Source organism: Chaetodon trifascialis, chromosome 22 (assembly GCF_039877785.1).
Source record: "Chaetodon trifascialis isolate fChaTrf1 chromosome 22, fChaTrf1.hap1, whole genome shotgun sequence".
Classification (NCBI taxonomy): Eukaryota; Metazoa; Chordata; class Actinopteri; order Chaetodontiformes; family Chaetodontidae; genus Chaetodon; species Chaetodon trifascialis.
This window is the reverse complement of record NC_092077.1, coordinates 10,519,259-10,534,029: the sequence shown is the minus strand read 5'-3', so window position 1 is coordinate 10,534,029 and position 14,771 is coordinate 10,519,259. Positions and strand designations below refer to the sequence as shown.

General features: G+C 42.6%; 1 protein-coding gene across 2 annotated transcripts in view; it reads right to left on the bottom strand.

Annotated features, from left to right (window-relative positions):
* The window catches only part of nrcama (neuronal cell adhesion molecule a), a 50,403-nt gene extending 35,632 nt beyond the window's left edge, over window positions 1-14,771 (bottom strand). For both annotated transcript variants that reach the window (XM_070992078.1, XM_070992079.1), the window contains exon 1: window positions 14,541-14,771. The gene's annotated coding sequence lies outside the window, so the exon portion shown is untranslated. The remainder of the gene's footprint in view (window positions 1-14,540) is intronic.

Below are 14,771 nucleotides of genomic sequence, written 5' to 3'. Positions count from 1 at the left end.
ACTAAAAGCACTTGGTCTTTGTGACATCTAACAACATTCAATGCTGACTTGAGGCACAAGATTGAACATGCTTCTTTCCACATTCAATCAAAACCACAGTATTTCTGACACTGTAAAGTGTTTTCGTAGCCTGAACCTGCAGATAAATGAAACACAAGGCACTAGCTCCAGTCAAAGTCCTCTGCTTTGAATGCTCAGCCACGCTGACCTCTTTCCTCTGACATCTGTGCATCATAAGAAAAGTAACACAAGGATGTCACGCCACAAGGACTGCAATAAAATTTGACAGAACAGAATCCAGGCAATGATTTAAAAAATATAGATTTGGCAAAGATGAACTAAAGATAAACAGTTCTGGTACCATAAGGTAACAGTGACAGCAGTGAAATGCTAATATGTAGCCTGTGCATGACTGGAGTGAGACGTAATAATCTGTGTGTCTGTGCATGTGCATGGCTAACACTAAGTGACTAATTACACTCCACTCAGCAGTTCCACTAGATAGAATGTGAAAGCTCTAAAACATACACTTCACAAGACTGGTTAGAGCTGACATTAGCAGTCCACTTCTGAAAAAAGGACTTGGGGCTATGAGCAGACAAAACAGTGCTCTAAACGGCGGCGTTAGGCACGTGTTAGCTAAATGAACGTGCTTGTGTGCGTTGCTTTTGAAATTTTAAATGTTGCTTTGTTTATGGCACTCCGTAGCTCTCAATTTTGTTAATGCGGCTAATTTTTCGTATCTGTTGCGAACAAAAAGCAACAGAAGCCGCGTGCAAATGTTCCCAAAGCCATCCTGAATTATGTGACAGCCATGATTCATGACCTCACCCGGGCAGCAAAACGAAAGAGCTTGGTCAGACTTATTTGGATGCTGTCACGGTCCAGTCATGCAGTGATGTCGTTGCTTCCTTGCTGTGGTGTGCAGGATCACTGTGGCATGAACTAGACACATGTGCGTCTATATATTGCAATTCATACACATGGACTCACCCTTAAATGCACTCAAAGCCACAGGCACACAAACCTACTTTATTTGCTTCCCACCTTTGCCCTGATTTTCATTAAACAAATTCACAATGACACAGCGATGACCTGCAGTCAAATCCAGTCAACACAATAAGCCACAATATGAGCCGTCTGAAAGTCTGAAAGGCTAAAGAGAGTCACAGGTTTATCATAAGCTAACATCACACTCTTTCCAATAAAACCCTGGATAAAAATGTCTGCTCTCCTGCTAATTTGATACATTTGTGACACTGTAGATGACAATCCATTGAGGAAAAGACTGCGTATGTGTCCTGATAACCTCATTATTCAACACCAAGCTTGGAACAGAGGAGGACTGACTATATCCATCCTTTGACACCCTTACATGGCTTTTGCAGCAGAAGAAATCAATATTTGTAGTGCTGTTTCTTTCACACCTGCCAACGTCTGACCATTTCCTCAAATTAGTATAATCAACACCTCTTCCCTCCTTCCCTTTATCTCCAGACAGTAGACTCAAGGACATTATCACCACCTTGTTTAGATCTCTTAAATCACCATGTTAATTAGCTTGAAAATTAGATAATCTAAAACAGGTTTGATTCAAAACAAGCTTAAATGAATTCAACCTAGGAAATAAGATTGTTTGTGTTTTCATTACCTTAAAATGAGCTCTTTATATCTACAAAGGAAGCAGATCCCCTTCACAGAGTTCAGCATGTTGGACCACCATGATTCTACAGTAGCCCTGAATGGACAAACCAAACACTGGGCTTTAAACAGTGCCTTTCACAAGTTCTGCTGCCGGAATAGCTTCTCCTGCTTGGAAGGGGAGGGGTGAAGAGAGAGGTTATTCATTTGGTTGCAATCTGCAACTGCTAGATGCTACCAAATCCGACACGCTGCCTTTAAAGCTGCTTTAGTCAGGATTTTAGTCGCAACAATGCATCAAATGACCACATGTGTGTGAAAGGGGATCACCGGTAGTGATGAAACTACAGAGATTTCACTCAACTTTACAAAGCCACAAAGCTCCATAGAGCCTTTAGCATCTTTCAGCACATTGTTTTGCTTTTATTTCCCCCAAATTGACTATTTTGTCTCAGAGTCGCTGCTTTGATCAGTGTCATTACAAGCAGCCTAGGCAGCTAAACTCACTGTACACTACCTTGACAGACACAGCAGAGCAAGTGGCTGGTGAACAAAGCGGAGCATTTAGCTGCAAAAAGGCAGATATTTCTCTCAGGAGTTGGTGGAGTATAAAAGTAGAACTAAAAGGATGGTAAATGTTACACCTACATTAATCAGGTGGAAACAAATATGACTCAAATGAAGGCTTATGTTGCTCTATATTTGCTGGATGTGCTGGATGTGTGTTTGCTGAAACATTAGCCATATCAACTTCAACTTTGTCTTTGTTACACTGGCCCCAATTGACCAAAAAATTTGCAGGAGTTTGCGAGCAGTTTGGTTTTGTTGCAGTAAAAGGCAAGAGTCATTGGTTGATATCCTTACAGCTTTGCCACAGAGGATCTGAGGATCACACCTGAGTACAGATACAGAATAAACTTTTTTTTTTTTTTTTTTGCCAGTCATGGACCTGTTGGACACCTGTGAATTAGCAGAACACAAACCCACTTAAGGTAATCAAAAAAAGAGTTTTCCTGGCACACACTCTTAATGAAAAATACATCACCTTTTCAGCCCCGGCACTGGACTAAATGACTGAAGCTCTTGTCTGACAGCTTATCTTTTAAAACAGATGTAAATGCAAAAACCTGAGCCAAGATCAATGACTGTGTGAAAAACTTCACATATGCATGTAAAGTCAAGTCAGGCTCTGGAATGAAACTACCAAAGTAGCTAACCCTGGCAGTTTACTATCATTCAGTCTCTTGTTGCGCGCACACACACACACACACACACACACACACACACACACACACACACACACACACACACACACACACACACACACACACACACACACACACACACACACACACACACACACACACACACACACAGGGCTGCACAGACTTGTTGGCCAGTGGTGCTGAGCTCGTGGCAGGCCAGACATCATGGACCCAGATATAAAAGAGAGGCTGCAGCTATCTCAATACAAAGACCCCAGTCAGCACTTTGGTACTCTAAAAACAGATGCTGTCTGAGCTAATGAGTGTACCTCGCAGCACAGCGGCTCGGGGTTTACATTGGGACAGTCCACATCTCCATGTGCACAAATGCATCCTCTGTTGTGCTCACTAGCCGATTAAAGGTTATGCCTCGTTTAAGGAAAACTAAGCGAATGTACATTGTCTCACTTGGTAGATTTTGTTTGCAGTTCATACAATTATGCTTTGTGTCTTTGTCAAGAGATGAATTGGGGGATTCAGAAAGTACTGTAGGTATTGACCAAGACAGCAGCTCTGTGTCTCTTGCACATTAAAACATGATTAACCATGAAAATCATTTGGCTGTGAGAGCTGGATCCCCCTTCTGCTGGCTCGGGGAGGTCCTGTCTAACAAAATGCCCATCTGACTGCTGGGATTTTAGCTAAACAAGATAAACTGAGTTAACCCACTCTACTCCATCCAGCTAGTGGTAATGAGCTTTTGAAGGATCACACAGCTGTCTCAAAACAGGGGCTTCTGCAACACTGATGCCCTCAGGGTCCCCGGCCCTAATCCCCGGATCAATAGTCTGGGTGTCAATACAATGTCATGTGCTGACACTTATGGATTCGTAATACCTGATACACACTATCAATCAGTGTGTTAATGTGGAGGGAAAAGCCCGTCCTTTCAAAATTGCAGCATTGTGAAAGTAAATTGACAATAAGGAAGAAGGATAACAAATTGTCCTAAACCTGATTGTGAGACCAGATCCCTCTCCCATTTCTCTTACAGAACAAGGACAGCACATCCCCAATCATCCCAAATTCAACCCTGCTACATGGAGGATTGTGAGTGCAAGTGACAAGAGGGGCAAAGCACTCAATAATTCATCACTCGGTGTAGTATTTTGTGGCCTGGCTTTGATACACCAAAGCAGTTGCAGTGCTTCTAAGGATGAAGATAAGAGACATATTTTTTTGCATATATATGTGAGAGGATATCAATTATTCAAACATGAATCATCTAACAGCTAGAGGGACCCCGTCCGCTCAAAGCTGCTTTAGCCATATTCAAGTGTTAATTCAATGTCTGCGGCCACTGTGTTGTCAAGGAAATATTCCATTATGTGCAGTAGGCGGCTTTGTAGTTGTTGTTGCTCCCTGAAATCCTCCTACATCCATTTTCATAGACTGCAAGATGATGTCATGTGGCAAGATGGAAATGCTCAAATATCATGCAGTATGCCCAACACAATGAAACTGCATTATTAAAGAGGAATAAGATGACACTCAGAATCTGAAAAATAAAGCTGAAACTAAAGATTATTTTCATTATCAAATTATCTGCCCACTAATTTCTCCACTGAACTGTTTAATCCATGAATCATTTAGTCCATAAAGCATCTTAAAAATCAAAAAAGTCCAAATTGGCTTATTTACATTGCTTGTTTGGTTTAATTAACAGTTAAGAGCCCCATAATATTGAGTTTAATATCATAGAAAGTTAAGAAAACCAGCAAATATTCATATTTGAACAGCTGGAACCAGTAAAATGTTTTCAATGTCACACTCTATCCTGCCCCTCGCTGTCTCTCAGTGAAATTACTTCATGCATAAAATTCGTCATACGAGTTTTTGAGAGCATGCTCGTCACTGCTACAACATTTATGAAATGAATCTTGGCCTACATTGTTATCAAATACATTAATTATATGTTATATTCTCCTTGTTGTATATTCCTCTGTAAGGCAGATGCTCATCAATCAGGTATTCTCTGAAATAATCTGTGTCTGAGGAGAGGAGGATAAAGACTGATGTATGAGATAACAGATAGAGAGCTGGGCAGCCACAAAATGCATAAGAACTGCATCAAAGCTTAACATCATTGAAATATCATAACATAAAGAACAGACGGTTAATCTGTCAAGTTATGATGTACAGAAAGATTAATAAATAGATGGAAAACAGATAGTCAAGATAGCCTCACATACACGTACAAGTGTAGAACAATACCAGACAGAATGACACCATTAACTGTATCATTACTGAGCAAAAAAGCAACGATTCATGTGATCCAACAGTTACAGGACACTCTCTGGACACCTGATAGCTTGTGTTACCTGGTTGTGTGAGTGTATACACGGAGGAGACAGCCGTGGGAAAAGTATGTGATAGCCATTTTAGAAGAGTATCTGCTTTTCCGCTTATTAATGGACCTTTTGTCGAGTGAAAATCTTGGAGGTAATATATCACATAGTTGTAATGGGCGACTGGCTTGAATGAATATATAACAAAGTGAAGGAGTTTCCTGTGCTTTAGAAAGGATACACTGATACATCGCAGACATCAATACCCCTTTTTTCTCTTCTTCTTGGCGTTGTCTAAATTTTGCCAACCAAAATTATTTTAGGGTTTAAAAAGATGTGTCACAGAGACAAGCGTGGACCGCCTCCAGCAGGTAGCAGCCAGGCGCTGGCTTGCATTTCGCTGGGTAAAGGTTAAATGGGATTTGTGAGTCATGAATCAGAGTGGAGAGTGGAGGAGAGATGGAGTGGGTTGAGGGTCAATACCAGCAGTGTGCATATGGTGGGAAAATGCTGGGAGGACACAGGGGGAGAAAAAAAAAAGCTGGGCAAACAGCCGTAGTGCAGAGCTGTGTGCAGCCATCCCATGCATGGAAGTTTAAAGAATGTCAACGTGCTGAAATGTCATATTTGATAACGTCATTTTTATGGCACAGCAAGCTTGTGTCCATGGCATTTCCACTGAAGAAGAATAGACTTGAAGAATTTGTTTAATATCTTATTGATATCAATTGGGAAAAATATAGGATATAGAAGACTATAGCATTAGCAATGGATCAGTTCACTAAGTGGAATGCTAAAGGGGTCGCTAGTAACGTTAACTGCGATGACCCCACAGAAAATCAGAACCCGACCCAGCGGTTTCCCTCAGCTTCACGGAGCATGTTAACATATTTCAGCTCACTGCTTTGATTCACTCATGCAGCTCTTATCAGCGTCTTTTTCCAGCAGCTGTTTCCAGCAAAAAAGTACTGATAAACCCACTGCCTGACACCAAATGTCCAATAGGCAAATTTAACAGCTAGCATGGAGCATTTAGTAGCAATAGCACTAACTATGTCCCTCAGACATTAGTGAAAACCAAAACAAAGCAAAAAGTAAAGACTGAATATTTGACTTACAACTCCACATAAAAGCTAAAGCTGCTACGTATCTGCGGGATGTGTGAACAAGTCACTGTTAGCTAACTTGTTTGTCACATCAACTTTATAAGATGCTAACATGTCAATGTTGCATTTACAGCTTGTTGCCTGGTGCCCAATTAGACAGAACATATATCAATGTAGATATTATAATGACGCATGTTAAAAACCTACAATTTCACTCCTTGTCATGCACTTAACACAAGAAGGGAAAAAAAAGACATCGCAGAAACTAAAGCAAAACTATAGCTACTGGCCCAGAGCCAAGTCATTAAAACACTTAATTATCTGTGTACTAGTACAAGAAGCAGTGAGAAAACAGTTCTTTTATTAGGTTAAGCAGGATATCTTCTGTAAGAGAGACCCTTAATCTTACAATTAGTCAACGCCCTGCTTCCTGATGATAAATGGTTTATCTTCAGCCAAAAGATTATAGCTCTCATGAACACACAGTGTATACTTCATCTTTTTATACAACATTCTGTTTTTCTTTATGGGACAAGAGCAAAGACACAGCTATGTTTTTTTGGTTTGTCTAACAAGATAATGACTAATGCCTTTACCTCCTGTTGGTGATATTTTTCTTCTGTGGCCCTACATCTCCGTATATGCGCTCTCTTTGTGGAGGTAGTGTGTCTGATTTCAGTGTAGCTGAATGAGTATCATCACTTAGTATCTTAGCAGTCAGAGCAGGGACATCAGGGTTATCTCTTCCCCCTAAAAAGGTGACCAGAAGAGCAGACACAGTGGAAAATGGCCACAATCTGTTCCTCCTTGGGATCAGTACCAACCACAGAGTTTCACAGCCTAAAACCGACAGAGTGCTTTTGAGATATCCACATCATCAGCTGAAGTGTGTTTGTCTCATATTTCATATCCAACTGCAGTAAGCTGAACTGCTACACAAGCAGCCACGGATGCATTACGTCAGGGTGCAAAAAGACAAGGTGAGTAAAGCAGCCTGGCTCTGAGAGGACAATGCAGAGTATCTGGCAGCCCTAAAAAACAGCCAGCTCAGCCGTTTTAGGGGTGAAAGAGATAGAGACAGAGAGGACAGAAGAGAGTGGCAGGGTGGGGCATTATCTGTGTGAAACGCCATTGAATTTTATGGGACAACATCCAACAGCATCAAATGATGCTGAGCAAGAGCAAACAGGAAATGAGTTATTCCTATAGTAAGTCACTGTACCGACAGGCTGGAGTGCATCAGGTGACATGAAACACATGCTGAAAGTATATTAAAAAGGGCAGGTGTTTCAATCAATAAACTGAAAACATGTCTTTGATGTCATTTTTCAGCAATTATTCAGTAACAATCAAAATACTTTAAGTGTATGCCACATGGGGGTTTCCAATTACCCTGCAATGCACAGTGTGGGCATGTGATCACGTGGATTATACGGTTGAAATAAAATCAAAAGTCTAACAGCACAACAGATGTTATACAACTCTCTTTCTCTCTTCAAGGCCCATAAACATGAGGATCTGTCCATCTGTAATTGGTTTGTCAGTTAACAGATGCATCTTGGGCTGATAGATGACTTTTCTCCACACTGAGAATTGCTTCTGTTCTCCGTCCTCCTCATCTGCTCACTGGACAGTTTATCTTTTTCGACAAAGACATTCTTTCAGCACGACCAGAGGGCACTTATTGAAGGCGAGCTGGCCTCAGAAAGTCCTCCTCGCTGGGGTCAGACGAGTAGGATCAAGGACACATGCCAGGCTTCATTGAACTGGAGCCGCTTTTCGCACACTATAAATATGTATGTTGATGATTAGCAGATGCACTATGCAAAACAAAGCATCCACTAAACAAATGAGGCCACACTCGCAAAGTATTGTTTCCTACCACGAGGAGTTCCCCTATAGTAAGTGGCACTGGAATTCACAAATGCTGCTGAGATACATTTCTCTTTGTCTGTGCATTTGAACCTTGTAGCCTCGCAAATGGCATTCCTCAGGGTTCTGTTCTGGGTCCCTTTCTCTTTTCTCTTTGCACCATGTCACCAAAGCTGTGTAGACGACACTCAACTATTTCTGTCTTTTCCCCTGTCTGAAACCCAGGTGGCAACACGAATCTCTGGCTAACATCTCTCAGTGGATGACTGCACACTACCTGAAGCTCAACCTGAATGAGACTTCCTTCCACTGCAAGAAACGTGGATGTGACACTGGATGACCAGCTGTCCTTCATTCATTCATCCTTCATCCTCCACAACATCAGGAGGATATGTCCATTCCTGACCCAAGAGGCGGTGTAGGTTTTGTATTGGGCTCTTGTCATCTCCCACAAAGACTACTGCAATCCAATCCTGGCTGGTGTGCCTGCATCTACCACCCAACCTCTGCAGCTCATCCAGAATGCTGCAACCCAGCTGCTCGAATCCTGTTCAAGATGCTGGTACTTGCCTGCCATGCTTCGTATGGCTCAGGCCCACCCTGCATCCAAAACATGGTCAAACCATACACTCCAAATCCAAATCCAGACTGTTTACTGTCCTGTCACCACAATGGTGGAACGAACTACCCACTGACTTTAAGACAGCAGATACTCTACACATCTTCCATCACAGATTCATCAAACTCATCTGTTCAGACTGCACCTTGGCCCACATTGTTTCTCACGGTTTGTAAATGTAGCACTTGATGCAGCTGAGCATATTTGATGAAGCTGATGTACTTGCATGTTTCTTGCCATCATATCCTCATGGCTGAATGCACCTATTTTAAGTCTCTTTGGATAAAAGTATCAGTTAAATAAATGTGGTGAAATTTATTATTTCACATAGTGAAACGCACCAGAAGATGTTACCAGAATATTCTGCAGACATAAATGCACCCTAAGGGCAAGGAAATGACACCAGAAACGACACTGGTCTTGCCAAATGGAGCATTAGGGTCCTGCGTAGGTGTCATATGAACAATATTGGCTTCAGGCCAATGAAAAGCCTCAAAAAGCAATACATAATTACACACTCTACAAATCATGTGTAAAGGCTCTAAGATAAATCCCCCACCAAACTAATTTCTCCTCATGGCTGGGAGCAGAAAGATATCTACCTATGAGAAAAGAAGCTAAAAAAAAAATCATCCGTAGCTGATTCAATTATGCCCTGTACAAACATCTTTAATAATCATTGCTGAGGCTGGTTGGTTCACACCCGTCATGTGATGCTGGTGCTCTGAACGAATTGGATGTTTGATGTGATAAGAGGAGCTCTTTAATGGCTTCTTTGACCTAAATCCGTACTAATCACTTTAGAGCTGTGACAAAGATTCTGGTGGATGGTGGTAATATTATTTTTAAGCCTACTGTACAATGAATTAAGCTCCCACCACTGGGATTTGAACATTCCTCCTTTGTTTCCCTGAACACAGGTTAAAAAAAGAGGATAAATATGACCATATGTTCTTGATATAAGTTGACTTTTTTTTTTTTTTTCCCTTCCAAAGTGTGAAAACCTCACACTATGTGTCAAATCTTGCTTATGATCAGTTCAGCCCTCTCCATTTTCACAAGGCTCAATGAGAACATCTATCTACTCTGCATTTAAAATGCCTTTTCATGCATACTCCCATGTTTCTTGTGAAGCTATGAATGGATTTAACAGAACTGGAATCATCAACAATCACAGTCACGAACAGTCAAATGAAACAGCAGCAAAAACAAATAACAAATTTGCCTGCATATGGCTCAGTATGTAAAATTAAATCAGCCGTTCAGACAGATATTCTGATATGTTTTTACACTCAGCAAGTGATAGCTACAACCAGTCTGCCAACTCCTCTGCTCTCACCCACTCTCCCATCTGTTGCCCACCTGATCCTCACAAACAACTCATCTGCGGCCGAGCGGCAGACCCAAACCTACTGCTGGCATTCTGTTCAAAAGGGCCTGAAAGGACAGTAAAAAGGTGAAGGGTGAGTAGAAGTGGAATTATAGACCTATAAAGCTTGTTTATCATGTGAGTGTGTACACATATGTGCAGCATGAGTGCCCGTGTGTGACTGTAGCACAGCTATATGTCTTCTTTTATTAATCTCCAGTCTCTTGCTCTACTTCAGATGCGGCCGGGCACAGCTGGTGATCTCAGCAGCACATCGCTCCTCTCTTCTCCATTCTTCATCTGCTCCTCTTCTTCTTCTTCACTGCAGCTCTAGTTTCCCCTTCCTTAGTCATTCAACCGTCTTCTCCTCACTGTTCTCCCCAATACTGTGCATTTCATTTTCTCCTTGTCTTTCCTTTCCTCTCCTCTCCTTTTCTTTCCTTCTCTTTCCTTTTCACTCGTCTCCTTTCCTGTCCTCTACTGCGTTTTCTTTTCCTTTCCTCTCCTTTCTTCGTGTCTGCTCTTCCCCACCTCCCTTTCTTTTTTCCCTTTCCCTCCTTTCCTTTGCTTTCCTTTCCTCCTCTGGCCTCTCCTCTTTCCCTCCTCTGCTCTCTTCCTCTCTCCTCTTTCCCCTTTCATTTCTTCCTCTTCCTTCCTCTGCTGTGTTCCTTTCCTCTGATCTCTCCTCTTTCCCTCTTTTCCTCACTCCTCTCTTCCTGCTTGTGTAATTGTATCAGCTTTAATTCAGAAGTCACACCGGTAGAGGAGGAATGCACTGACTTAAAGTCTGTGTTTATCCATAGTCAACTGGAATACAGTGTCACCTCTGATGTATAAACTCTGATGCTAAAATCAAGCTCATCCGCCTAACAACTCATAGCCCTTCATTGTGCAAAAAACTGGGTCTTCTCTATCTCCAAGCAACAACATCATCCTCCAAAAAAAGAAAGATAGAAAAAAAAAACAACAACACAAAAAACCATCTGTCTTTTATGGAAGGCAGAGAGAACAACAGCATCTGCTCTCTCAAGGATCTACCAGCAGCAGCATAGTGTCCCACTCCAAGCCCGGATTGAACCGCTCCCCATTTTCCAATCCATCAATCTTCAGCCAGTCATGCTAATTTAATGTGTCCTGGTCCCTTAATGAAAACAGCCACCCAAACATGTCCAGCTGTAAGCCAAGGGTGAGAGGGGGCGGGGGCGGAGGCGGGGGCGGGGGTGAGTTTATGCATCTCTAACCCACCATCATCACCACATGGTGCTGAGGCCATTAACCCAACACATAGAGAAGAATCTATGATGCTAATTGTATTCATCTGGCTGCAGCTTCCTGGTGGGCTCATAGATGTGAGCCGGGAGTTTATAAATCTGCACCGAGATGAGACACTCCAATTATCACTTCATTAACATGCGCACCTGCATACTTCATCGGTGGCTGCTGATGTTGGGAGCGATCTTAACGACCTCTGGAGATGAATTTTAAAAAGAGGAGGCATTGTTTGGTTGTTGTGGCAGAGCCTGAAGCAGTGCAGGGCCTGACTGCAGCACAGTATGCATTGTGACAAACAAAAAATGCAGATGTGCAAACAGACACTGTCTCAGCATTTCCTCAGTATGTAAAAGAGGGTATGGACGACAAGGAAATTACTACAGGAAATTAATGAGCACATTTCTAATAGTCATTTCTAATAAACCAGTAGTTATTTAATCAAGAAAAAGAAGCAAGTATTTGCTGGTTCCAGATTCATAAAGGAGGATTTTTTTGTTTTTCTCCTTTTAATATGAGTGTAAATTTAATATATTTCGGTTTTGGACTGTTGGTCAAGACAAATCACGGCATTTAAAGACATATGATGGACATTTCTAACTATATATATATTTTATCGATGATCAAAAATATGGATAGTAGAGCTGAAACAAGAATGACATGTTTTCAAGAGAGAAACAACTCAATCGAAATGTTAGCTTAAAAGATAATGAATTTTGTTCACCACAAATAGTTAGAATCTATTAAAACAGTAATAGACTGAAAGCTGTAACCACGTCACATAATCTCTATCTCACCTAAGGGAAACAAAAGCGAGTTGACCTCAACCCTGATCCCCAAACAGCACCGAAAACAACATTTATGCATCTCCCTCATCTAAAATAAAAACACTGTCATCACTTAAGGCGGCAGTGTGCAGAATGAGACTGCACCCAAAGCCCACTATAAGCTCCATCACCTGACTTGTCTAATGGGCTGTGGATAAACGGGAGAGCGGGAGAGTGACGGTGACACTGCATCTGCCTTGAGTAATGCGCCCAGCGCTGCCGCTGCGCTGGGAGCTGTCACACAGGAGACTGAAGTCATGCCTTGTGATGTCTCTGGGGAAGAGGGGGAGAGCTCGCCATCACTGATGGTGTTGCCAACACACAGTCGCTGCCATTCCACGACATGCCACAGCATTAAATGGAGCATGTTTCATTTTCAGAACTGCTCCTAATCCTAACAGCCCAGAGAAATGATGGCTTTTTAAGGACTTGATGAAATGAAGAAACCAGCTGTTCAGTATCTTTACAGTGCAGAAAGGAAAAGCCTGTTTCATTGTGGAGTTTTGCTGATATAAGTTATATTATTGTAGGGTTTGATTCACAGGAGAGAGGAAAATCTAGAAATCAGAGGGAGTCTTGAATGCAAGGATACAGGCGTGCAGTACAAAATGCTGACTGCAACTTTCCAAAATGTAGGTTAACAGGCTGATATTAGCATTCTTGCGCCGCTTCAGGTTTGCACAAAACAACAGAAGGCTTCCAATTCACTGCAACTGTTTACAGGCTCGCAGAGCTGTTATTTTCATACATGCCACAGAATGTATAACAGCCGAGTTCATAATATAGGAACTTATTTGCATGAAGTAAGGCTGAGGGTCGAGGTGAACGCACCACAGTCTGTCACACTGCATCACACAGTGTTACAACAACAGCAGATGCCGACTGCAAACACGAACACTGCATGGAATAACCCCACTCTGTCAGATAGTCGGGTTTCTAACGACTATCATAATGATTCTTCCTCCTGGACTGTGTCGTAGTCAGGTGTGATACCCCCTGGTCACATAGGGCACACTGCAGGCAGTGTTACAAAGCATCTGCTACATATCACCAATCAAGCAAACACGTCCTTGCAACACAATGACATGTGGCCCCGATGGGAATTCAACCAGCAGCCTGTTTGTTATTGATTCTGAGCAGAAGGACAAATCTGCATACGTCTATGTGGAAACAGCATAGGTTATATATATGAAGCAAAAGTACGGGAGGATACATTATAACAACAACAGGGGACACCTGTGGGACTGGTCACCACCTATATTTACTCACACACACAATGACAGCGTCAGGTCAAATACAACCATCCAGACTGTCCATTTGCTCTATATCACATTCATATCAGCATCCATTCACCATTTTATTTTTTATTTTCCTTTGACTGTTTAATTAATCAGTTAATGGAATACCACTTTCTGCACTGAGACTGCAAATGCAAATGACTCTCCTTTACAAATGAGGGTTTCTGGACCCATCCTAAAGATGAATCATCTCCTTTGATTGACTGAAACCAATCTGACATCAATTCCAGCTGCCAAGTCAATCTTGGATGTTATCCACTGCTTTGGGGTCTGTTTCTTCCTTTGCCTTTGGGGACATGTAGAAAGACATCCTCCCCTCTACAGAAAACTGTTGAGGGTGAGACAGTATTTTGTGGGGGGATATTTTGATCAATGATAAAAGCATAAGAGGCCGCTGCCCCTACCTGTAAATCTAAAATCTGAAAGCAAGGCCTTAGCAGATGTGCTGCCTGCCTTTAAGTCAGAGCACCTGAAGTGACAGCTAGAGGAAGCTGAGTTTCATCTGGCATCTCCAGCAGACATCAAATAATCCTCTCAGCGCTGTGGGGCCTGTCCGCACCGGCCGGCAGCAGCGACAATAAGCACAAACCCTGCTGATGCTGCTGCTGCAGCCGCCGCTGAGCACATCCATTCAACAGAGAGCCAGAGCCGATCAACACATTGCTTTTCCCTCCCTCTGCTCGCCCTCCAAGACGCAGTGCATGCGGCGGGGTGAGTGCACAGGCTGCAGTGGTCTGTCTGCCTTTGATGCTCGGCAGAATCCAGATTAAAAACACGACAGTCGGCGTCAGCTACGCCTCCATATTGCTGTATTCTTTGCACCTGGTCATCCCAGTCATCACCGGGGATGCTGTGGCGAATGAAAACGCACCGACCTGACACATCTACTGCACCATTATTGCCATGATGATACTGAGACAACGGGGAAAAAACGCAAACTCCATCTTCAAAAGAGAAAAAAAAATAAGAGAGATGTTTAAACTCACCGTTTGATGCAAAACCGGCTCCTCTTTCTTCCCCCGCCAGCGAGTGTGTGTTGATGCTGTAAGAAACGATGGGGGTGTGTGTGTGTCTGTGTGTGTGTGTGTTTGAGGGACCGTGCCCGGCCAGTGTGTCCGTCCCCTCTCTCGGCCGCTGCAGCAGCAGGATCTGGTCCACACGGATCCTCCGCTCTCCTCTCCACCAGCTCCCCCTCCGCTGTCAAAACCAGCAGCCAC